This window comes from Eschrichtius robustus, chromosome 9, assembly GCF_028021215.1.
Source record: "Eschrichtius robustus isolate mEscRob2 chromosome 9, mEscRob2.pri, whole genome shotgun sequence".
Classification (NCBI taxonomy): domain Eukaryota; kingdom Metazoa; phylum Chordata; class Mammalia; order Artiodactyla; family Eschrichtiidae; genus Eschrichtius; species Eschrichtius robustus.
The window spans coordinates 90,491,043-90,515,940 of NC_090832.1; positions in this window are offsets into that span (position 1 = coordinate 90,491,043).

Genomic DNA, 24,898 nt, shown 5'->3' on the forward strand with positions numbered 1-24,898 from the left:
CCACTTTTACTTTGCGCATTCCTCGGTTGATGGACATTTTCATTGCTTCCAAGTGTTGTCTATGGTAAATATTGTTGGAGTACAGGATTGCCAGCCTGTGACTTTTTGATTCTCATTTTCTCAGGTGATAGGCCCAGCAGTGGGTGTGATTGATTGACTGGTAGCACCGTGTTTCCCTTTTCAAAGCACCTTCTTTGTGTTTTCATTAGTGGCTCTTACCACGTCCCCCTTAGAAATGAGTGTATTTATTTCTCCACAATCGATTTAACATTTATTGTTTGCTGCATTTATGCTAATGGCCCTACTGGCTGCTGTGTGCTGATAGGGTTTTGTAATTTGGGTTTGCATGTCTTTGAAAATTCGTAAAACTCATCATTTTTCTCCACCGTTTACTTTTCTGTTAAAAAAAAGGAAACAGTTGGAAGTACAATATATCTCTTGAAATTTTCTTCTTGGAAGGTTGCCCTATTTTGAAATTTTTGGTCGATTTACCACCCCAGAATTTTTTTAGAGAGCAGGTGTCATTTCCCGAACTGCAAGTTTGGTGAATATTTAGTGACCTTTAGCAATGGGTTTAAACCTGCTGTTGTGGGAAGTGACCTCAAGCAGGCAGCATTTCTCCACTCCCAAATCTGGGTACTAGGGCAGCAGAGCCTTTCTGGAAGTCGTGTTCCTAGGTTGTAAATTAAATTGGAATGTGCATGGAGAAACCCCCATAAGTTTATGTCTCATTATTTCTTCTTGGTTTTAAATTTTTTTTTAATTGGGGTAAAGCTTCGAATATTGTCTGTCCTAGGTGTACACAGTCTGGTTCATTTGTACATTATATATGTCTATTCAAGTACAGATCCTCTTCCCATGTAAAATGTTACAGAGGGTTCCACAGACCTCCCTTGCTACATGGTCGGTCTTTTTGAGATATGTATATACTATGTGTTTGTATACATAGAGCAACACTAATCTTAACTTATCCATTCCCCCTCCTTTCCTTTTAGATGAGCATAGTTTGTTTTCTAAGTCTGTGAGTGTCTTTCTCTGTGGAAATATATTCATTTGTGTCAGTTATTAGATAACGCCTATAAGTGATATCATAGAATACAGGTCTTTGGTTTCCGAGTTACCTCATGTTTCGTGATTATCTCCAGACTCATTTGTGGTGCCTCAAAGAGCAATGGTTCATTGTTTTCCATGGCTAATATTCCATTATGTACATGGACCACTTCTTCTTTATCCATTCACCTCTTGTTGGATATTTTGATTGCTTCACTCTCTTGGCTATTGTGAATAAGGCTGCACTGCAGCTTTTGCGGCCTGTGTCTTCTCGATTCCTGTCTTCTCAGGTGAGAGGTCCAATGGTGCGCCTGCTGGATTGAATGGTACCTCCATTTTTACTTTTAAACACAGCTCCTTTCTGTTCTCATTATTGGCTGTTACCCCTTTACGTCTCACCAGCAGGTAGAGGGGACACAGTTCTTAAAAACCCCTTCAGCATTTATTGTTTGTAGACATTTTGCCGATGGTCAGTCGACTGGTCTAAGTTGAAACTTTTTGTAGATTAGATTGCATGGGTCTAACACTCCCTGAGGTTGAGCTTTTATCCATTTTCCTTTTTTTTTAAAAGAGCGTGAGTAAAACTTAACTCCTCATACTCTCTTCTTGAAACATTTGCCTGTTTTGAATTTTTTTGTCCATTCCCTACTTCAGCACAATTTTTTAGGGCAGGTGTCCTTTACAGCCCTGAGTCCTTGTGAATGTTAAGTGACCATTAGCTGTGAGTTTAAAGCTGCTCTTGCAGGAAACGGCCACAAGGTGGCAGCATTTCTCCTTTACCAAATTTGGTAACTGGGGAAACAGAGCCTTAATGGAAGTGGTGTTCTAGGTTGTAAATTCGAATGGAATGTGCCAGGAAAAAAGCACTTTATGTTTATGTCTCATTACTTCTTGTTCATAATTGTAATTTACTTTTTATTTTTTATCCCAGCAAATTTGATTACAATGGTTTGTTTGTTCTAGGTGTGCAAGATGTGGTTCTTTCACACATATACGTGTATCTATTCTTCCTCGCATCCTTTTCCCATGTAGGTTATGACACAATGTTGAGTAGTCTTCTCCTGGTCTTCCGTACGTCTTTGGTGATTATATATTTCACATGGTATGTATATCTCTGTTAACCTCAATATGGTAATGTATCCAATCCTCATCCCTTTCTATTTGGTGAACCATCAGTTTTTTTAATGAATCTGTGATTGCCTTTCTCTGTGGAAATATCATCATTGGTATCAATTTTTAAGTAACTCCTAAAAGTGATATGATAAGATATGTGTCTTTTGCTTTCTCACTTACTACAGGTGGCGTGATTACGTCTAGACTCATGTATGGTGCTGTAAATGGCATTGTTTAATTTTTTTCACTAGCGAATATTCCATCTGTACATGGAGGAGTTCTTCTTTGTCCACCCATCTGTTGGTGGACTTTTTGGTTACTTCCATATCTTGGCTATCGTAATACTGTGCCATGCAGATTTGCCTGCCTGTGTCTTTCCAATTCTTTCTTCTTAGATTATAGGTCGAGGAGTGGGCCTGCTGGATCATACGGTAGCTCAATGTTTACCTTTTTAAGGCACCTCCATTCTGTTCTCATTCGTGGCCCTTTTCAAGTTACGTCCCACTTGAAGTTGAGGGTATGCATTTCTCCACAACACCTTCAGCATTTATTGTTTGTAGTTTCCTTGCTGATGGTTATTCTGACAAGTGTGAGCTGATACCTCTTTGTGGTTGAATTCGCCTGTGCCTCATAATTCGTTGAAATTGAGCTTTAAGGCATGTCCTTTTTATTTTTCAACCTGTGATTACCCCTTAGTTCTTCAAAGTGTTCTCTTAAAGTATGTGTCACATTTTGAAATGTTTTGGCCATTACCTCCCTCAAGACATTTTGAGGGTAGGTTTCATTTACAGTTCTGCAGTACTTGTTCCTATGAAATGACCATTAGCACAGGCTTTAATGCTGCTTTTGCAGGTAAATGCCAGAGGGCTGCAGCCTTTCTATGTCCCCACCATGGTAACTAGGGAAAAGCCCTTGCGGCCTGTGGTGTTTCTCGGTTATAAATTAGAGTGGAGTGTGCCCGGACAAACCCACACAAGCTGATGTCTCCTTTCTTTTGTTGGATTTTTAATTTAATTTTTAGTTTTTATTGGAGTAATTCCCCAGTGTGCACGTGGACCACTTCTACTTTGCGCATTCCTCAGTTGATGGACATTTTCATTGCTTCCAAGTGTTGGCTGTGGTAAATATTGTTGGAGTGCAGGATTGCCAGCCTGTGACTTTTTGATTCTCATTTTCTCAGTTGATAGGCCCAGCAGTGGGTGTGATTGATTGACTGGTAGCACCGTGTTTCCCTTTTCAAAGCACCTTCTTTGTGTTTTCATTAGTGGCTCTTACCACGTCCCCCTTAGAATCGAGGGTATGCATTTCTCCACAATCGATTTAGCATTTATTGTTTGCTGCCTTTATGCTAATGGCCCTACTGGCTGCTGTATGCTGATAGGGTTTTGTAATTTGGGTTTGCATGTCTTTGAAAATTCGTAAAACTCATCATGTTTCTCCACCGTTTTCTTTTCTGTTAAAAAAAAGGAAACAGTTGGGAGTACAATATATCTCTTGAAAATGTCTTCTTGGAAGGTTGCCCTATTTTGAAATTTTTGGTCGATTTTCCACCTCAGAATTTTTTTAGAGAGCAGGTGTCATTTCCCGAACTGCAAGTTTGGTGAATATTTAGTGACCATTAGCAATGGGTTTAAAGCTTCTGTTGTGGGAAGTGGCCTCAAGTAGGCAGCATTTCTCTACTCCCAAATCTGGGTACTAGGGCAGAAGTGCCTTTCTGGAAGTCGTGTTCCTAGGTTGTAAATTAAATTGGAATGTGCCTGGAGAAACCCCCATAAGTTTATGTCTCATTATTTCTTCTTGGTTTTAAATTTTTTTTTAATTGGGGTAAAGCTTCGAATATTGTCTGTCCTAGGTGTACACAATCTGGTTCATTTGTACATTATATATGTCTATTCAAGTACAGATCCTCTTCCCATGTAAAATGTTACAGAGGGTTCCACAGACCTCCCTTGCTAGATGGTCGGTCTTTTTGAGATATGTATATACTATGTGTTTGTATACATATAGCAACACTAATCTTAACTTATCCATTCCCCCCACCTTTCCTTTTAGATGAGCATAGTTTGTTTTCTAAGTCTGTGAGTGTCTTTCTCTGTGGAAATATATTCATTTGTGTCAGTTATTAGATAACGCCTATAAGTGATATCATAGAATACAGGTCTTTGGTTTCCGAGTTACCTCATGTTTCGTGATTATCTCCAGACTCATTTGTGGTGCCTCAAAGAGCAATGGTTCATTGCTTTCCATGGCTAATATTCCATTGTGTACATGGACCACTTCTTCTTTATCCATTCACCTCTTGTTGGATATTTTGATTGCTTCACTGTCTTGGCTAATGTGAATAAGGCTGCACTGCAGCTTTTGCGGCCTGTGTCTTCTCGATTCTTGTCTTCTCAGGTGAGAGGTCCAATGGTGCGCCTGCTGGACTGAATGGTACCTCCATTTTTACTTTTAAACACAGATCCTTTCTCTTCTCATTATTGGCTGTTACCCCTTTACGTCTCACCAGCAGGTAGAGGGGACACAGTTCTTAAAAACCCCGTCAGCATTTATTGTTTGTAGACATTTTGCTGATGGTCAGTCGACTGGTCTAAGTTGAAACTTTTTGTAGATTAGATTGCATGGGTCTAACACTCCCTGAGGTTGAGCTTTTATCCATTTTCCTTTTTTTTTTAAAACAGCGTGAGTAAAACTTAACTCCTCATACTGTCTTCTTGAAACATTTGCCTGTTTTGAATTTTTTTGTCGATTTCCTACTTCAGCACAATTTTTTAGGGCAGGTGTCCTTTACAGCCCTGAGTCCTTGTGAATGTTAAGTGACCATTAGCTGTGAGTTTAAAGCTGCTCTTGCAGGAAACGGCCACAAGGTGGCAGCATTTCTCCTTTACCAAATTTGGTAACTGGGGAAACAGAGCCTTAATGGAAGTGGTGTTCTAGGTTGTAAATTCGAATGGAATGTGCCAGGAAAAAAGCACTTTATGTTTATGTCTCATTACTTCTTGTTCATAATTGTAATTTACTTTTTATTTTTTATCCCAGCAAATTTGATTACAATGGTTTGTTTGTTCTAGGTGTGCAAGATGTGGTTCTTTCACACATATACGTGTATCTATTCTTCCTCGCATCCTTTTCCCATGTAGGTTATGACACAATGTTGAGTAGTCTTCTCCTGGTCTTCCGTACGTCTTTGGTGATTATATATTTCACATGGTATGTATATCTCTGTTAACCCCAATATGGTAATGTATCCAATCCTCATCCCTTTCTATTTGGTGAACCATCAGTTTTTTTAATGAATCTGTGATTGCCTTTCTCTGTGGAAATATCTTCATTGGTATCAATTTTTAAGTAACTCCTAAAAGTGATATGATAGGATATGTGTCTTTTGCTTTCTCACTTACTACAGGTGGCGTGATTACGTCTAGACTCATGTATGGTGCTGTAAATGGCATTGTTTCATTTTTTTCACTAGCGAATATTCCATCTGTACATGGAGGAGTTCTTCTTTGTCCACCCATCTGTTGGTGGACTTTTTGGTTACTTCCATATCTTGGCTATTGTAATACTGTGCCATGCAGATTTGCCTGCCTGTGTCTTTCCAATTCTTTCTTCTTAGATTATAGGTCGAGGAGTGGGCCTGCTGGATCATACGGTAGCTCAATGTTTACCTTTTTAAGGCACCTCCATTCTGTTCTCATTCGTGGCCCTTTTCAAGTTACGTCCCACATGAAGTTGAGGGTATGCATTTCTCCACAACACCTTCAGCATTTATTGTTTGTAGTTTCCTTGCTGATGGTTATTCTGACAAGTGTCAGCTGATACCTCTTTGTGGTTGAATTCGCCTGTGCCTCATAATCCGTTGAAATTGAGCTTTAAGGCATGTCCTTTTTATTTTTCAACCTGTGATTACCCCTTAGTTCTTCAAAGTGTTCTCTTAAAGTATGTGTCACATTTTGAAATGTTTTGGCCATTACCTCCCTCAAGACATTTTGAGGGTAGCTTTCATTTACAGTTCTGCAGTACTTGTTCCTATGAAATGAACATTAGCACAGGCTTTAAAGCTGCTTTTGCAGGTAAATGCCAGAGCGCGGCAGCCTTTCTATGTCCCCACCATGGTAACTAGGGAAAAGCCCTTGCGGCCTGTGGTGTTTCTCGGTTATAAATTAGAGTGGAGTGTGCCCGGACAAACCCACACAAGCTGATGTCTCCTTACTTTTGTTGGATTTTTAAATTTAATTTTTAGTTTTTATTGGAGTAATTCCCCAGTGTGCACGTGGACCACTTCTACTTTGTGCATTCCTCAGTTGATGGACATTTTCATTGCTTCCAAGTGTTGGCTGTGGTAAATATTGTTGGAGTGCAGGATTGCCAGTCTGTGACTTTTTGATTCTCATTTTCTCAGTTGATAGGCCCAGCAGTGGGTGTGATTGATTGACTGGTAGCACCGTGTTGCCCTTTTCAAAGCACCTTCTTTGTGTTTTCATTAGTGGCTCTTACCACGTCCCCCTTAGAATCGAGGGTATGCATTTCTCCACAATCGATTTAGCATTTATTGTTTGCTGCCTTTATGCTAATGGCCCTACCGGCTGCTGTATGCTGATAGGGTTTTGTAATTTGGGTTTGCATGTCTTTGAAAATTCGTAAAACTCATCATGTTTCTCCACCGTTTTCTTTTCTGTTAAAAAAAAGGAAACAGTTGGGAGTACAATATATCTCTTGAAAATGTCTTCTTGGAAGGTTGCCCTATTTTGAAATTTTTGGTCGATTTTCCACCTCAGAATTTTTTTAGAGAGCAGGTGTCATTTCCCGAACTGCAAGTTTGGTGAATATTTAGTGACCATTAGCAATGGGTTTAAAGCTGCTGTTGTGGGAAGTGGCCTCAAGTAGGCAGCATTTCTCCACTCCCAAATCTGGGTACTAGGGCAGCAGAGCCTTTCTGGAAGTCGTGTTCCTAGGTTGTAAATTAAATTGGAATGTGCCTGGAGAAACCCCCATAAGTTTATGTCTCATTATTTCTTCTTGGTTTTAAAAATTTTTTTTAATTGGGGTAAAGCTTCGAATATTGTCTGTCCTAGGTGTACACAATCTGGTTCATTTGTACATTATATATGTCTATTCAAGTACAGATCCTCTTCCCATGTAAAATGTTACAGAGGGTTCCACAGACCTCCCTTGATAGATGGTCGGTCTTTTTGAGATATGTATATACTATGTGTTTGTATACATATAGCAACACTAATCTTAACTTATCCATTCCCCCCACCTTTCCTTTTAGATGAGCATAGTTTGTTTTCTAAGTCTGTGAGTGTCTTTCTCTGTGGAAATATATTCATTTGTGTCAGTTATTAGATAACGCCTATAAGTGATATCATAGAATGCAGGTCTTTGGTTTCCGAGTTACCTCATGTTTCGTGATTATCTCCAGACTAATTTGTGGTGCCTCAAAGAGCAATGGTTCATTGTTTTCCATGGCTAATATTCCATTGTGTACATGGACCACTTCTTCTTTATCCATTCACCTCTTGTTGGATATTTTGATTGCTTCACTGTCTTGGCTAATGTGAATAAGGCTGCACTGCAGCTTTTGCGGCCTGTGTCTTCTCGATTCTTGTCTTCTCAGGTGAGAGGTCCAATGGTGCGCCTGCTGGACTGAATGGTACCTCCATTTTTACTTTTAAACACAGCTCCTTTCTGTTCTCATTATTGGCTGTTACCCCTTTACGTCTCACCAGCAGGTAGAGGGGACACAGTTCTTAAAAACCCCGTCAGCATTTATTGTTTGTAGACATTTTGCTGATGGTCAGTCGACTGGTCTAAGTTGAAACTTTTTGTAGATTAGATTGCATGGGTCTAACACTCCCTGAGGTTGAGCTTTTATCCATTTTCCTTTTTTTTTTTAAAAGAGCGTGAGTAAAACTTAACTCCTCATACTCTCTTCTTGAAACATTTGCCTGTTTTGAATTTTTTTGTCCATTCCCTACTTCAGCACAATTTTTTAGGGCAGGTGTCCTTTACAGCCCTGAGTCCTTGTGAATGTTAAGTGACCATTAGCTGTGAGTTTAAAGCTGCTCTTGCAGGAAACGGCCACAAGGTGGCAGCATTTCTCCTTTACCAAATTTGGTAACTGGGGAAACAGAGCCTTAATGGAAGTGGTGTTCTAGGTTGTAAATTCGAATGGAATGTGCCAGGAAAAAAGCACTTTATGTTTATGTCTCATTACTTCTTGTTCATAATTGTAATTTACTTTTTATTTTTTATCCCAGCAAATTGGATTACAATGGTTTGTTTGTTCTAGGTGTGCAAGATGTGGTTCTTTCACACATATACGTGTATCTATTCTTCCTCGCATCCTTTTCCCATGTAGGTTATGACACAATGTTGAGTAGTCTTCTCCTGGTCTTCCGTACGTCTTTGGTGATTATATATTTCACATGGTATGTATATCTCTGTTAACCCCAATATGGTAATGTATCCAATCCTCATCCCTTTCTATTTGGTGAACCATCAGTTTTTTTAATGAATCTGTGATTGCCTTTCTCTGTGGAAATATCTTCATTGGTATCAATTTTTAAGTAACTCCTAAAAGTGATATGATAGGATATGTGTCTTTTGCTTTCTCACTTACTACAGGTGGCGTGATTACGTCTAGACTCATGTATGGTGCTGTAAATGGCATTGTTTCATTTTTTTCACTAGCGAATATTCCATCTGTACATGGAGGAGTTCTTCTTTGTCCACCCATCTGTTGGTGGACTTTTTGGTTACTTCCATATCTTGGCTATTGTAATACTGTGCCATGCAGATTTGCCTGCCTGTGTCTTTCCAATTCTTTCTTCTTAGATTATAGGTCGAGGAGTGGGCCTGCTGGATCATACGGTAGCTCAATGTTTACCTTTTTAAGGCACCTCCATTCTGTTCTCATTCGTGGCCCTTTTCAAGTTACGTCCCACATGAAGTTGAGGGTATGCATTTCTCCACAACACCTTCAGCATTTATTGTTTGTAGTTTCCTTGCTGATGGTTATTCTGACAAGTGTGAGCTGATACCTCTTTGTGGTTGAATTCGCCTGTGCCTCATAATCCGTTGAAATTGAGCTTTAAGGCATGTCCTTTTTATTTTTCAACCTGTGATTACCCCTTAGTTCTTCAAAGTGTTCTCTTAAAGTATGTGTCACATTTTGAAATGTTTTGGCCATTACCTCCCTCAAGACATTTTGAGGGCAGGTTTCATTTACAGTTCTGCAGTACTTGTTCCTATGAAATGAACATTAGCACAGGCTTTAAAGCTGCTTTTGCAGGTAAATGCCAGAGCGCGGCAGCCTTTCTATGTCCCCACCATGGTAACTAGGGAAAAGCCCTTGCGGCCTGTGGTGTTTCTCGGTTATAAATTAGAGTGGAGTGTGCCCGGACAAACCCACACAAGCTGATGTCTCCTTACTTTTGTTGGATTTTTAAATTTAATTTTTAGTTTTTATTGGAGTAATTCCCCAGTGTGCACGTGGACCACTTCTACTTTGTGCATTCCTCAGTTGATGGACATTTTCATTGCTTCCAAGTGTTGGCTATGGTAAATATTGTTGGAGTGCAGGATTGCCAGTCTGTGACTTTTTGATTCTCATTTTCTCAGTTGATAGGCCCAGCAGTGGGTGTGATTGATTGACTGGTAGCACCGTGTTTCCCTTTTCAAAGCACCTTCTTTGTGTTTTCATTAGTGGCTCTTACCACGTCCCCCTTAGAATCGAGGGTATGCATTTCTCCACAATCGATTTAGCATTTATTGTTTGCTGCCTTTATGCTAATGGCCCTACCGGCTGCTGTATGCTGATAGGGTTTTGTAATTTGGGTTTGCATGTCTTTGAAAATTCGTAAAACTCATCATGTTTCTCCACCGTTTTCTTTTCTGTTAAAAAAAAGGAAACAGTTGGGAGTACAATATATCTCTTGAAAATGTCTTCTTGGAAGGTTGCCCTATTTTGAAATTTTTGGTCGATTTTCCACCTCAGAATTTTTTTAGAGAGCAGGTGTCATTTCCCGAACTGCAAGTTTGGTGAATATTTAGTGACCATTAGCAATGGGTTTAAAGCTGCTGTTGTGGGAAGTGGCGTCAAGTAGGCAGCATTTCTCCACTCCCAAATCTGGGTACTAGGGCAGCAGAGCCTTTCTGGAAGTCGTGTTCCTAGGTTGTAAATTAAATTGGAATGTGCCTGGAGAAACCCCCATAAGTTTATGTCTCATTATTTCTTCTTGGTTTTAAAAATTTTTTTTAATTGGGGTAAAGCTTCGAATATTGTCTGTCCTAGGTGTACACAATCTGGTTCATTTGTACATTATATATGTCTATTCAAGTACAGATCCTCTTCCCATGTAAAATGTTACAGAGGGTTCCACAGACCTCCCTTGATAGATGGTCGGTCTTTTTGAGATATGTATATACTATGTGTTTGTATACATATAGCAACACTAATCTTAACTTATCCATTCCCCCCACCTTTCCTTTTAGATGAGCATAGTTTGTTTTCTAAGTCTGTGAGTGTCTTTCTCTGTGGAAATATATTCATTTGTGTCAGTTATTAGATAACGCCTATAAGTGATATCATAGAATGCAGGTCTTTGGTTTCCGAGTTACCTCATGTTTCGTGATTATCTCCAGACTCATTTGTGGTGCCTCAAAGAGCAATGGTTCATTGTTTTCCATGGCTAATATTCCATTGTGTACATGGACCACTTCTTCTTTATCCATTCACCTCTTGTTGGATATTTTGATTGCTTCACTGTCTTGGCTAATGTGAATAAGGCTGCACTGCAGGTTTTGCGGCCTGTGTCTTCTCGATTCTTGTCTTCTCAGGTGAGAGGTCCAATGGTGCGCCTGCTGGACTGAATGGTACCTCCATTTTTACTTTTAAACACAGCTCCTTTCTGTTCTCATTATTGGCTGTTACCCCTTTACGTCTCACCAGCAGGTAGAGGGGACACAGTTCTTAAAAACCCCGTCAGCATTTATTGTTTGTAGACATTTTGCTGATGGTCAGTCGACTGGTCTAAGTTGAAACTTTTTGTAGATTAGATTGCATGGGTCTAACACTCCCTGAGGTTGAGCTTTTATCCATTTTCCTTTTTTTTTTTAAAAGAGCGTGAGTAAAACTTAACTCCTCATACTCTCTTCTTGAAACATTTGCCTGTTTTGAATTTTTTTGTCCATTCCCTACTTCAGCACAATTTTTTAGGGCAGGTGTCCTTTACAGCCCTGAGTCCTTGTGAATGTTAAGTGACCATTAGCTGTGAGTTTAAAGCTGCTCTTGCAGGAAACGGCCACAAGGTGGCAGCATTTCTCCTTTACCAAATTTGGTAACTGGGGAAACAGAGCCTTAATGGAAGTGGTGTTCTAGGTTGTAAATTCGAATGGAATGTGCCAGGAAAAAAGCACTTTATGTTTATGTCTCATTACTTCTTGTTCATAATTGTAATTTACTTTTTATTTTTTATCCCAGCAAATTTGATTACAATGGTTTGTTTGTTCTAGGTGTGCAAGATGTGGTTCTTTCACACATATACGTGAATCTATTCTTCCTCGCATCCTTTTCCCATGTAGGTTATGACACAATGTTGAGTAGTCTTCTCCTGGTCTTCCGTACGTCTTTGGTGATTATATATTTCACATGGTATGTATATCTCTGTTAACCCCAATATGGTAATGTATCCAATCCTCATCCCTTTCTATTTGGTGAACCATCAGTTTTTTTAATGAATCTGTGATTGCCTTTCTCTGTGGAAATATCTTCATTGGTATCAATTTTTAAGTAACTCCTAAAAGTGATATGATAGGATATGTGTCTTTTGCTTTCTCACTTACTACAGGTGGCGTGATTACGTCTAGACTCATGTATGGTGCTGTAAATGGCATTGTTTCATTTTTTTCACTAGCGAATATTCCATCTGTACATGGAGGAGTTCTTCTTTGTCCACCCATCTGTTGGTGGACTTTTTGGTTACTTCCATATCTTGGCTATTGTAATACTGTGCCATGCAGATTTGCCTGCCTGTGTCTTTCCAATTCTTTCTTCTTAGATTATAGGTCGAGGAGTGGGCCTGCTGGATCATACGGTAGCTCAATGTTTACCTTTTTAAGGCACCTCCATTCTGTTCTCATTCGTGGCCCTTTTCAAGTTACGTCCCACATGAAGTTGAGGGTATGCATTTCTCCACAACACCTTCAGCATTTATTGTTTGTAGTTTCCTTGCTGATGGTTATTCTGACAAGTGTCAGCTGATACCTCTTTGTGGTTGAATTCGCCTGTGCCTCATAATCCGTTGAAATTGAGCTTTAAGGCATGTCCTTTTTATTTTTCAACCTGTGATTACCCCTTAGTTCTTCAAAGTGTTCTCTTAAAGTATGTGTCACATTTTGAAATGTTTTGGCCATTACCTCCCTCAAGACATTTTGAGGGTAGCTTTCATTTACAGTTCTGCAGTACTTGTTCCTATGAAATGAACATTAGCACAGGCTTTAAAGCTGCTTTTGCAGGTAAATGCCAGAGCGCGGCAGCCTTTCTATGTCCCCACCATGGTAACTAGGGAAAAGCCCTTGCGGCCTGTGGTGTTTCTCGGTTATAAATTAGAGTGGAGTGTGCCCGGACAAACCCACACAAGCTGATGTCTCCTTACTTTTGTTGGATTTTTAAATTTAATTTTTAGTTTTTATTGGAGTAATTCCCCAGTGTGCACGTGGACCACTTCTACTTTGTGCATTCCTCAGTTGATGGACATTTTCATTGCTTCCAAGTGTTGGCTATGGTAAATATTGTTGGAGTGCAGGATTGCCAGTCTGTGACTTTTTGATTCTCATTTTCTCAGTTGATAGGCCCAGCAGTGGGTGTGATTGATTGACTGGTAGCACCGTGTTTCCCTTTTCAAAGCACCTTCTTTGTGTTTTCATTAGTGGCTCTTACCACGTCCCCCTTAGAATCGAGGGTATGCATTTCTCCACAATCGATTTAGCATTTATTGTTTGCTGCCTTTATGCTAATGGCCCTACCGGCTGCTGTATGCTGATAGGGTTTTGTAATTTGGGTTTGCATGTCTTTGAAAATTCGTAAAACTCATCATGTTTCTCCACCGTTTTCTTTTCTGTTAAAAAAAAGGAAACAGTTGGGAGTACAATATATCTCTTGAAAATGTCTTCTTGGAAGGTTGCCCTATTTTGAAATTTTTGGTCGATTTTCCACCTCAGAATTTTTTTAGAGAGCAGGTGTCATTTCCCGAACTGCAAGTTTGGTGAATATTTAGTGACCATTAGCAATGGGTTTAAAGCTGCTGTTGTGGGAAGTGGCCTCAAGTAGGCAGCATTTCTCCACTCCCAAATCTGGGTACTAGGGCAGCAGAGCCTTTCTGGAAGTCGTGTTCCTAGGTTGTAAATTAAATTGGAATGTGCCTGGAGAAACCCCCATAAGTTTATGTCTCATTATTTCTTCTTGGTTTTAAAAATTTTTTTTAATTGGGGTAAAGCTTCGAATATTGTCTGTCCTAGGTGTACACAATCTGGTTCATTTGTACATTATATATGTCTATTCAAGTACAGATCCTCTTCCCATGTAAAATGTTACAGAGGGTTCCACAGACCTCCCTTGATAGATGGTCGGTCTTTTTGAGATATGTATATACTATGTGTTTGTATACATATAGCAACACTAATCTTAACTTATCCATTCCCCCCACCTTTCCTTTTAGATGAGCATAGTTTGTTTTCTAAGTCTGTGAGTGTCTTTCTCTGTGGAAATATATTCATTTGTGTCAGTTATTAGATAACGCCTATAAGTGATATCATAGAATGCAGGTCTTTGGTTTCCGAGTTACCTCATGTTTCGTGATTATCTCCAGACTCATTTGTGGTGCCTCAAAGAGCAATGGTTCATTGTTTTCCATGGCTAATATTCCATTGTGTACATGGACCACTTCTTCTTTATCCATTCACCTCTTGTTGGATATTTTGATTGCTTCACTGTCTTGGCTAATGTGAATAAGGCTGCACTGCAGGTTTTGCGGCCTGTGTCTTCTCGATTCTTGTCTTCTCAGGTGAGAGGTCCAATGGTGCGCCTGCTGGACTGAATGGTACCTCCATTTTTACTTTTAAACACAGCTCCTTTCTGTTCTCATTATTGGCTGTTACCCCTTTACGTCTCACCAGCAGGTAGAGGGGACACAGTTCTTAAAAACCCCGTCAGCATTTATTGTTTGTAGACATTTTGCTGATGGTCAGTCGACTGGTCTAAGTTGAAACTTTTTGTAGATTAGATTGCATGGGTCTAACACTCCCTGAGGTTGAGCTTTTATCCATTTTCCTTTTTTTTTTTAAAAGAGCGTGAGTAAAACTTAACTCCTCATACTCTCTTCTTGAAACATTTGCCTGTTTTGAATTTTTTTGTCCATTCCCTACTTCAGCACAATTTTTTAGGGCAGGTGTCCTTTACAGCCCTGAGTCCTTGTGAATGTTAAGTGACCATTAGCTGTGAGTTTAAAGCTGCTCTTGCAGGAAACGGCCACAAGGTGGCAGCATTTCTCCTTTACCAAATTTGGTAACTGGGGAAACAGAGCCTTAATGGAAGTGGTGTTCTAGGTTGTAAATTCGAATGGAATGTGCCAGGAAAAAAGCACTTTATGTTTATGTCTCATTACTTCTTGTTCATAATTGTAATTTACTTTTTATTTTTTATCCCAGCAAATTTGATTACAATGGTTTGTTTGTTCTAGGTGTGCAAGATGTGGTTCTTTCACACATATACGTGAATCTATTCTTCCTCGCATCCTTTTCCCATGTAGGTTATGACACAATGTTGAGTAGTCTTCTCCTGGTCTTCCGTACGTCTTTGGTGATTATATATTTCACATGGTATGTATATCTCTGTTAACCCCAATATGGTAATGTATCCAATCCTCATCCCTTTCTATTTGGTGAACCATCAGTTTTTTTAATGAATCTGTGATTGCCTTTCTCTGTGGAAATATCTTCATTGGTATCAATTTTTAAGTAACTCCTAAAAGTGATATGATAGGATATGTGTCTTTTGCTTTCTCACTTACTACAGGTGGCGTGATTACGTCTAGACTCATGTATGGTGCTGTAAATGGCATTGTTTCATTTTTTTCACTAGCGAATATTCCATCTGTACATGGAGGAGTTCTTCTTTGTCCACCCATCTGTTGGTGGACTTTTTGGTTACTTCCATATCTTGGCTATTGTAATACTGTGCCATGCAGATTTGCCTGCCTGTGTCTTTCCAATTCTTTCTTCTTAGATTATAGGTCGAGGAGTGGGCCTGCTGGATCATACGGTAGCTCAATGTTTACCTTTTTAAGGCACCTCCATTCTGTTCTCATTCGTGGCCCTTTTCAAGTTACGTCCCACATGAAGTTGAGGGTATGCATTTCTCCACAACACCTTCAGCATTTATTGTTTGTAGTTTCCTTGCTGATGGTTATTCTGACAAGTGTGAGCTGATACCTCTTTGTGGTTGAATTCGCCTGTGCCTCATAATCCGTTGAAATTGAGCTTTAAGGCATGTCCTTTTTATTTTTCAACCTGTGATTACCCCTTAGTTCTTCAAAGTGTTCTCTTAAAGTATGTGTCACATTTTGAAATGTTTTGGCCATTACCTCCCTCAAGACATTTTGAGGGTAGCTTTCATTTACAGTTCTGCAGTACTTGTTCCTATGAAATGAACATTAGCACAGGCTTTAAAGCTGCTTTTGCAGGTAAATGCCAGAGCGCGGCAGCCTTTCTATGTCCCCACCATGGTAACTAGGGAAAAGCCCTTGCGGCCTGTGGTGTTTCTCGGTTATAAATTAGAGTGGAGTGTGCCCGGACAAACCCACACAAGCTGATGTCTCCTTACTTTTGTTGGATTTTTAAATTTAATTTTTAGTTTTTATTGGAGTAATTCCCCAGTGTGCACGTGGACCACTTCTACTTTGTGCATTCCTCAGTTGATGGACATTTTCATTGCTTCCAAGTGTTGGCTATGGTAAATATTGTTGGAGTGCAGGATTGCCAGTCTGTGACTTTTTGATTCTCATTTTCTCAGTTGATAGGCCCAGCAGTGGGTGTGATTGATTGACTGGTAGCACCGTGTTTCCCTTTTCAAAGCACCTTCTTTGTGTTTTCATTAGTGGCTCTTACCACGTCCCCCTTAGAATCGAGGGTATGCATTTCTCCACAATCGATTTAGCATTTATTGTTTGCTGCCTTTATGCTAATGGCCCTACCGGCTGCTGTATGCTGATAGGGTTTTGTAATTTGGGTTTGCATGTCTTTGAAAATTCGTAAAACTCATCATGTTTCTCCACCGTTTTCTTTTCTGTTAAAAAAAAGGAAACAGTTGGGAGTACAATATATCTCTTGAAAATGTCTTCTTGGAAGGTTGCCCTATTTTGAAATTTTTGGTCGATTTTCCACCTCAGAATTTTTTTAGAGAGCAGGTGTCATTTCCCGAACTGCAAGTTTGGTGAATATTTAGTGACCATTAGCAATGGGTTTAAAGCTGCTGTTGTGGGAAGTGGCCTCAAGTAGGCAGCATTTCTCCACTCCCAAATCTGGGTACTAGGGCAGCAGAGCCTTTCTGGAAGTCGTGTTCCTAGGTTGTAAATTAAATTGGAATGTGCCTGGAGAAACCCCCATAAGTTTATGTCTCATTATTTCTTCTTGGTTTTAAAAATTTTTTTTAATTGGGGTAAAGCTTCGAATATTGTCTGTCCTAGGTGTACACAATCTGGTTCATTTGTACATTATATATGTCTATTCAAGTACAGATCCTCTTCCCATGTAAAATGTTACAGAGGGTTCCACAGACCTCCCTTGATAGATGGTCGGTCTTTTTGAGATATGTATATACTATGTGTTTGTATACATATAGCAACACTAATCTTAACTTATCCATTCCCCCCACCTTTCCTTTTAGATGAGCATAGTTTGTTTTCTAAGTCTGTGAGTGTCTTTCTCTGTGGAAATATATTCATTTGTGTCAGTTATTAGATAACGCCTATAAGTGATATCATAGAATGCAGGTCTTTGGTTTCCGAGTTACCTCATGTTTCGTGATTATCTCCAGACTCATTTGTGGTGCCTCAAAGAGCAATGGTTCATTGTTTTCCATGGCTAATATTCCATTGTGTACATGGACCACTTCTTCTTTATCCATTCACCTCTTGTTGGATATTTTGATTGCTTCACTGTCTTGGCTAATGTGAATAAGGCTGCACTGCAGGTTTTGCGGCCTGTGTCTTCTCGATTCTTGTCTTCTCAGGTGAGAGGTCCAATGGTGCGCCTGCTGGACTGAATGGTACCTCCATTTTTACTTTTAAACACAGCTCCTTTCTGTTCTCATTATTGGCTGTTACCCCTTTACGTCTCACCAGCAGGTAGAGGGGACACAGTTCTTAAAAACCCCGTCAGCATTTATTGTTTGTAGACATTTTGCTGATGGTCAGTCGACTGGTCTAAGTTGAAACTTTTTGTAGATTAGATTGCATGGGTCTAACACTCCCTGAGGTTGAGCTTTTATCCATTTTCCTTTTTTTTTTTAAAAGAGCGTGAGTAAAACTTAACTCCTCATACTCTCTTCTTGAAACATTTGCCTGTTTTGAATTTTTTTGTCCATTCCCTACTTCAGCACAATTTTTTAGGGCAGGTGTCCTTTACAGCCCTGAGTCCTTGTGAATGTTAAGTGACCATTAGCTGTGAGTTTAAAGCTGCTCTTGCAGGAAACGGCCACAAGGTGGCAGCATTTCTCCTTTACCAAATTTGGTAACTGAGGAAACAGAGCCTTAATGGAAGTGGTGTTCTAGGTTGTAAATTCGAATGGAATGTGCCAGGAAAAAAGCACTTTATGTTTATGTCTCATTACTTCTTGTTCATAATTGTAATTTACTTTTTATTTTTTATCCCAGCAAATTGGATTACAATGGTTTGTTTGTTCTAGGTGTGCAAGATGTGGTTCTTTCACACATATACGTGTATCTATTCTTCCTCGCATCCTTTTCCCATGTAGGTTATGACACAATGTTGAGTAGTCTTCTCCTGGTCTTCCGTACGTCTTTGGTGATTATATATTTCACATGGTATGTATATCTCTGTTAACCCCAATATGGTAATGTATCCAATCCTCATCCCTTTCTATTTGGTGAACCATCAGTTTTTTTAATGAATCTGTGATTGCCTTTCTCTGTGGAAATATCTTCATTGGTATCAATTTTTAAGTAACTCCTAAAAGTGATATGATAGGATATGTGTCTTTTGCTTTCTCACTTACTACAGGTGGCGTGATTACGTCTAGACTCATGTATGGTGCTGTAAATGGCATTGTTTCATTTTTTTCACTAGCGAATATTCCATCTGTACATGGAGGAGTTCTTCTTTGTCCACCCATCTGTTGGTGGACTTTTTGGTTACTTCCATATCTTGGCTATTGTAATACTGTGCCATGCAGATTTGCCTGCCTGTGTCTTTCCAATTCTTTCTTCTTAGATTATAGGTCGAGGAGTGGGCCTGCTGGATCATACGGTAGCTCAATGTTTACCTTTTTAAGGCACCTCCATTCTGTTCTCATTCGTGGCCCTTTTCAAGTTACGTCCCACATGAAGTTGAGGGTATGCATTTCTCCACAACACCTTCAGCATTTATTGTTTGTAGTTTCCTTGCTGATGGTTATTCTGACAAGTGTGAGCTGATACCTCTTTGTGGTTGAATTCGCCTGTGCCTCATAATCCATTGAAATTGAGCTTTAAGACATGTCCTTTTTATTTTTCAACCTGTGATTACCCCTTAGTTCTTCAAAGTGTTCTCTTAAAGTATGTGTCACATTTTGAAATGTTTTGGCCATTACCTCCCTCAAGACATTTTGAGGGCAGGTTTCATTTACAGTTCTGCAGTACTTGTTCCTATGAAATGACCATTAGCACAGGCTTTAAAGCTGCTTTTGCAGGTAAATGCCAGAGCGCGGAGGCCTTTCTATGTCCCCACCATGGTAACTAGGGAAAAGCCCTTGCGGCCTGTGGTGTTTCTCGGTTATAAATTAGAGTGGAGTGTGCCCGGACAAACCCACACAAGCTGATGTCTCCTTACTTTTGTTGGATTTTTAAATTTAATTTTTAGTTTTTATTGGAGTAATTCCCCAGTGTGCACGTGGACCACTTCTACTTTGCGCATTCCTCAGTTGATGGACATTTTCATTGCTTCCAAGTGTTGGCTATGGTAAATATTGTTGGAGTGCAGGATTGCCAGTCTGTGACTTTTTGATTCTCATTTTCTCAGTTGATAGGCCCAGCAGTGGGTGTGATTGATTGACTGGTAGCACCGTGTTTCCCTTTTCAAAGCACCTTCTTTGTGTTTTCATTAGTGGCTCTTACCACGTCCCCCTTAGAATCGAGGGTATGCATTTCTCCACAATCGATTTAGCATTTATTGTTTGCTGCCTTTATGCTAATGGCCCTACTGGCTGCTGTATGCTGATAGGGTTTTGTAATTTGGGTTTGCATGTCTTTGAAAATTCGTAAAACTCATCATGTTTCTCCACCGTTTTCTTTTCTGTTAAAAAAAAGGAAACAGTTGGGAGTACAATATATCTCTTGAAAATGTCTTCTTGGAAGGTTGCCCTATTTTGAAATTTTTGGTCGATTTTCCACCTCAGAATTTTTTTAGAGAGCAGGTGTCATTTCCCGAACTGCAAGTTTGGTGAATATTTAGTGACCATTAGCAATGGGTTTAAAGCTGCTGTTGTGGGAAGTGGCCTCAAGTAGGCAGCATTTCTCCACTCCCAAATCTGGGTACTAGGGCAGCAGAGCCTTTCTGGAAGTCGTGTTCCTAGGTTGTAAATTAAATTGGAATGTGCCTGGAGAAACCCCCATAAGTTTATGTCTCATTATTTCTTCTTGGTTTTAAAAATTTTTTTTAATTGGGGTAAAGCTTCGACTATTGTCTGTCCTAGGTGTACACAATCTGGTTCATTTGTACATTATATATGTCTATTCAAGTACAGATCCTCTTCCCATGTAAAATGTTACAGAGGGTTCCACAGACCTCCCTTGATAGATGGTCGGTCTTTTTGAGATATGTATATACTATGTGTTTGTATAGCAACACTAATCTTAACTTATCCATTCCCCCCACCTTTCCTTTTAGATGAGCATAGTTTGTTTTCTAAGTCTGTGAGTGTCTTTCTCTGTGGAAATATATTCATTTGTGTCAGTTATTAGATAACGCCTATAAGTGATATCATAGAATACAGGTCTTTGGTTTCCGAGTTACCTCATGTTTCGTGATTATCTCCAGACTCATTTGTGGTGCCTCAAAGAGCAATGGTTCATTGTTTTCCATGGCTAATATTCCATTGTGTACATGGACCACTTCTTCTTTATCCATTCACCTCTTGTTGGATATTTTGATTGCTTCACTGTCTTGGCTAATGTGAATAAGGCTGCACTGCAGGTTTTGCGGCCTGTGTCTTCTCGATTCTTGTCTTCTCAGGTGAGAGGTCCAATGGTGCGCCTGCTGGACTGAATGGTACCTCCATTTTTACTTTTAAACACAGCTCCTTTCTGTTCTCATTATTGGCTGTTACCCCTTTACGTCTCACCAGCACGTAGAGGGGACACAGTTCTTAAAAACCCCGTCAGCATTTATTGTTTGTAGACATTTTGCTGATGGTCAGTCGACTGGTCTAAGTTGAAACTTTTTGTAGATTAGATTGCATGGGTCTAACACTCCCTGAGGTTGAGCTTTTATCCATTTTCCTTTTTTTTTTTAAAAGAGCGTGAGTAAAACTTAACTCCTCATACTCTCTTCTTGAAACATTTGCCTGTTTTGAATTTTTTTGTCCATTCCCTACTTCAGCACAATTTTTTAGGGCAGGTGTCCTTTACAGCCCTGAGTCCTTGTGAATGTTAAGTGACCATTAGCTGTGAGTTTAAAGCTGCTCTTGCAGGAAACGGCCACAAGGTGGCAGCATTTCTCCTTTACCAAATTTGGTAACTGGGGAAACAGAGCCTTAATGGAAGTGGTGTTCTAGGTTGTAAATTCGAATGGAATGTGCCAGGAAAAAAGCACTTTATGTTTATGTCTCATTACTTCTTGTTCATAATTGTAATTTACTTTTTATTTTTTATCCCAGCAAATTTGATTACAATGGTTTGTTTGTTCTAGGTGTGCAAGATGTGGTTCTTTCACACATATACGTGTATCTATTCTTCCTCGCATCCTTTTCCCATGTAGGTTATGACACAATGTTGAGTAGTCTTCTCCTGGTCTTCCGTACGTCTTTGGTGATTATATATTTCACATGGTATGTATATCTCTGTTAACCCCAATATGGTAATGTATCCAATCCTCATCCCTTTCTATTTGGTGAACCATCAGTTTTTTTAATGAATCTGTGATTGCCTTTCTCTGTGGAAATATCTTCATTGGTATCAATTTTTAAGTAACTCCTAAAAGTGATATGATAGGATATGTGTCTTTTGCTTTCTCACTTACTACAGGTGGCGTGATTACGTCTAGACTCATGTATGGTGCTGTAAATGGCATTGTTTCATTTTTTTCACTAGCGAATATTCCATCTGTACATGGAGGAGTTCTTCTTTGTCCACCCATCTGTTGGTGGACTTTTTGGTTACTTCCATATCTTGGCTATTGTAATACTGTGCCATGCAGATTTGCCTGCCTGTGTCTTTCCAATTCTTTCTTCTTAGATTATAGGTCGAGGAGTGGGCCTGCTGGATCATACGGTAGCTCAATGTTTACCTTTTTAAGGCACCTCCATTCTGTTCTCATTCGTGGCCCTTTTCAAGTTACGTCCCACATGAAGTTGAGGGTATGCATTTCTCCACAACACCTTCAGCATTTATTGTTTGTAGTTTCCTTGCTGATGGTTATTCTGACAAGTGTGAGCTGATACCTCTTTGTGGTTGAATTCGCCTGTGCCTCATAATCCGTTGAAATTGAGCTTTAAGGCATGTCCTTTTTATTTTTCAACCTGTGATTACCCCTTAGTTCTTCAAAGTGTTCTCTTAAAGTATGTGTCACATTTTGAAATGTTTTGGCCATTACCTCCCTCAAGACATTTTGAGGGTAGCTTTCATTTACAGTTCTGCAGTACTTGTTCCTATGAAATGAACATTAGCACAGGCTTTAAAGCTGCTTTTGCAGGTAAATGCCAGAGCGCGGCAGCCTTTCTATGTCCCCACCATGGTAACTAGGGAAAAGCCCTTGCGGCCTGTGGTGTTTCTCGGTTATAAATTAGAGTGGAGTGTGCCCGGACAAACCCACACAAGCTGATGTCTCCTTACTTTTGTTGGATTTTTAAATTTAATTTTTAGTTTTTATTGGAGTAATTCCCCAGTGTGCACGTGGACCACTTCTACTTTGCGCATTCCTCAGTTGATGGACATTTTCATTGCTTCCAAGTGTTGGCTATGGTAAATATTGTTGGAGTGCAGGATTGCCAGTCTGTGACTTTTTGATTCTCATTTTCTCAGTTGATAGGCCCAGCAGTGGGTGTGATTGATTGACTGGTAGCACCGTGTTTCCCTTTTCAAAGCACCTTCTTTGTGTTTTCATTAGTGGCTCTTACCACGTCCCCCTTAGAATCGAGGGTATGCATTTCTCCACAATCGATTTAGCATTTATTGTTTGCTGCCTTTATGCTAATGGCCCTACTGGCTGCTGTATGCTGATAGGGTTTTGTAATTTGGGTTTGCATGTCTTTGAAAATTCGTAAAACTCATCATGTTTCTCCACCGTTTTCTTTTCTGTTAAAAAAAAGGAAACAGTTGGGAGTACAATATATCTCTTGAAAATGTCTTCTTGGAAGATTGCCCTATTTTGAAATTTTTGGTCGATTTTCCACCTCAGAATTTTTTTAGAGAGCAGGTGTCATTTCCCGAACTGCTAGTTTGGTGAATATTTAGTGACCATTAGCAATGGGTTTAAAGCTGCTGTTGTGGGAAGTGGCCTCAAGTAGGCAGCATTTCTCCACTCCCAAATCTGGGTACTAGGGCAGCAGAGCCTTTCTGGTAGTCGTGTTCCCAGGTTGTAAATTAAATTGGAATGTGCCTGGAGAAACCCCCATAAGTTTATGTCTCATTATTTCTTCTTGGTTTTAAAATTTTTTTTAATTGGGGTAAAGCTTCGAATATTGTCTGTCCTAGGTGTACACAATCTGGTTCATTTGTACATTATATATGTCTATTCAAGTACAGATCCTCTTCCCATGTAAAATGTTACAGAGGGTTCCACAGACCTCCCTTGCTAGATGGTCGGTCTATTTGAGATATGTATATACTATGTGTTTGTATACTTATAGCAACACTAATCTTAACTTATCCATTCCCCTCACCTTTCCTTTTAGATGAGCATAGTTTTTTTTCTAAGTCTGTGAGTGTCTTTTTCTGTGGAAATATATTCATTTGTGTCAGTTATTAGATAATGCCTATAAGTGATATCATAGAATACAGGTCTTTGGTTTCCGAGTTACCTCATGTTTCGTGATTATCTTCAGACTCATTTGTGGTGCCTCAAAGAGCAATGGTTCATTGTTTTCCATGGCTAATATTCCATTGTGTACATGGACTACTTCTTCTTTATCCATTCACCTCTTGTTGGATATTTTGATTGCTTCACTGTCTTGGCTAATGTGAATAAGGCTGCACTGCAGTTTTGTGGCCTGTGTCTTCTCGATTCTTGTCTTCTCAGGTGAGAGGTCCAATGGTGCGCCTGCTGGACTGAATGGTACCTCCATTTTTACTTTTAAACACAGCTCCTTTCTGTTCTCATTATTGGCTGTTACCCCTTTACGTCTCACCAGCAGGTAGAGGGGACACAGTTCTTAAAAACCCCGTCAGCATTTATTGTTTGTAGACATTTTGCTGATGGTCAGTCGACTGGTCTAAGTTGAAACTTTTTGTAGATTAGATTGCATGGGTCTAACACTCCCTGAGGTTGAGCTTTTATCCATTTTCCTTTTTTTTTTTAAAAGAGCGTGAGTAAAACTTAACTCCTCATACTCTCTTCTTGAAACATTTGCCTGTTTTGAATGTTTTTGTCCATTCCCTACTTCAGCACAATTTTTTAGGGCAGGTGTCCTTTACAGCCCTGAGTCCTTGTGAATGTTAAGTGACCATTAGCTGTGAGTTTAAAGCTGCTCTTGCAGGAAACGGCCACAAGTTGGCAGCATTTCTCCTTTACCAAATTTGGTAACTGGGGAAACAGAGCCTTAATGGAAGTGGTGTTCTAGGTTGTAAATTCGAATGGAATGTGCCAGGAAAAAAGCACTTTTTGTTTATGTCTCTTTACTTCTTGTTCATAATTGTAATTTACTTTTTATTTTTTATCCCAGCAAATTGGATTACATTGGTTTGTTTGTTCTAGGTGTGCAAGATGTGGTTCTTTCACACATATACGTGTATCTATTCTTCCTCGCATCCTTTTCCCATGTAGGTTATGACACAATGTTGAGTAGTCTTCTCCTGGTCTTCCGTACGTCTTTGGTGATTATATATTTCACATGGTATGTATATCTCTGTTAACCCCAATATGGTAATGTATCCAATCCTCATCCCTTTCTATTTGGTGAACCATCAGATTTTTTAATGAATCTGTGATTGCCTTTCTCTGTGGAAATATCTTCATTGGTATCAATTTTTAAGTAACTCCTAAAAGTGATATGATAGGATATGTGTCTTTTGCTTTCTCACTT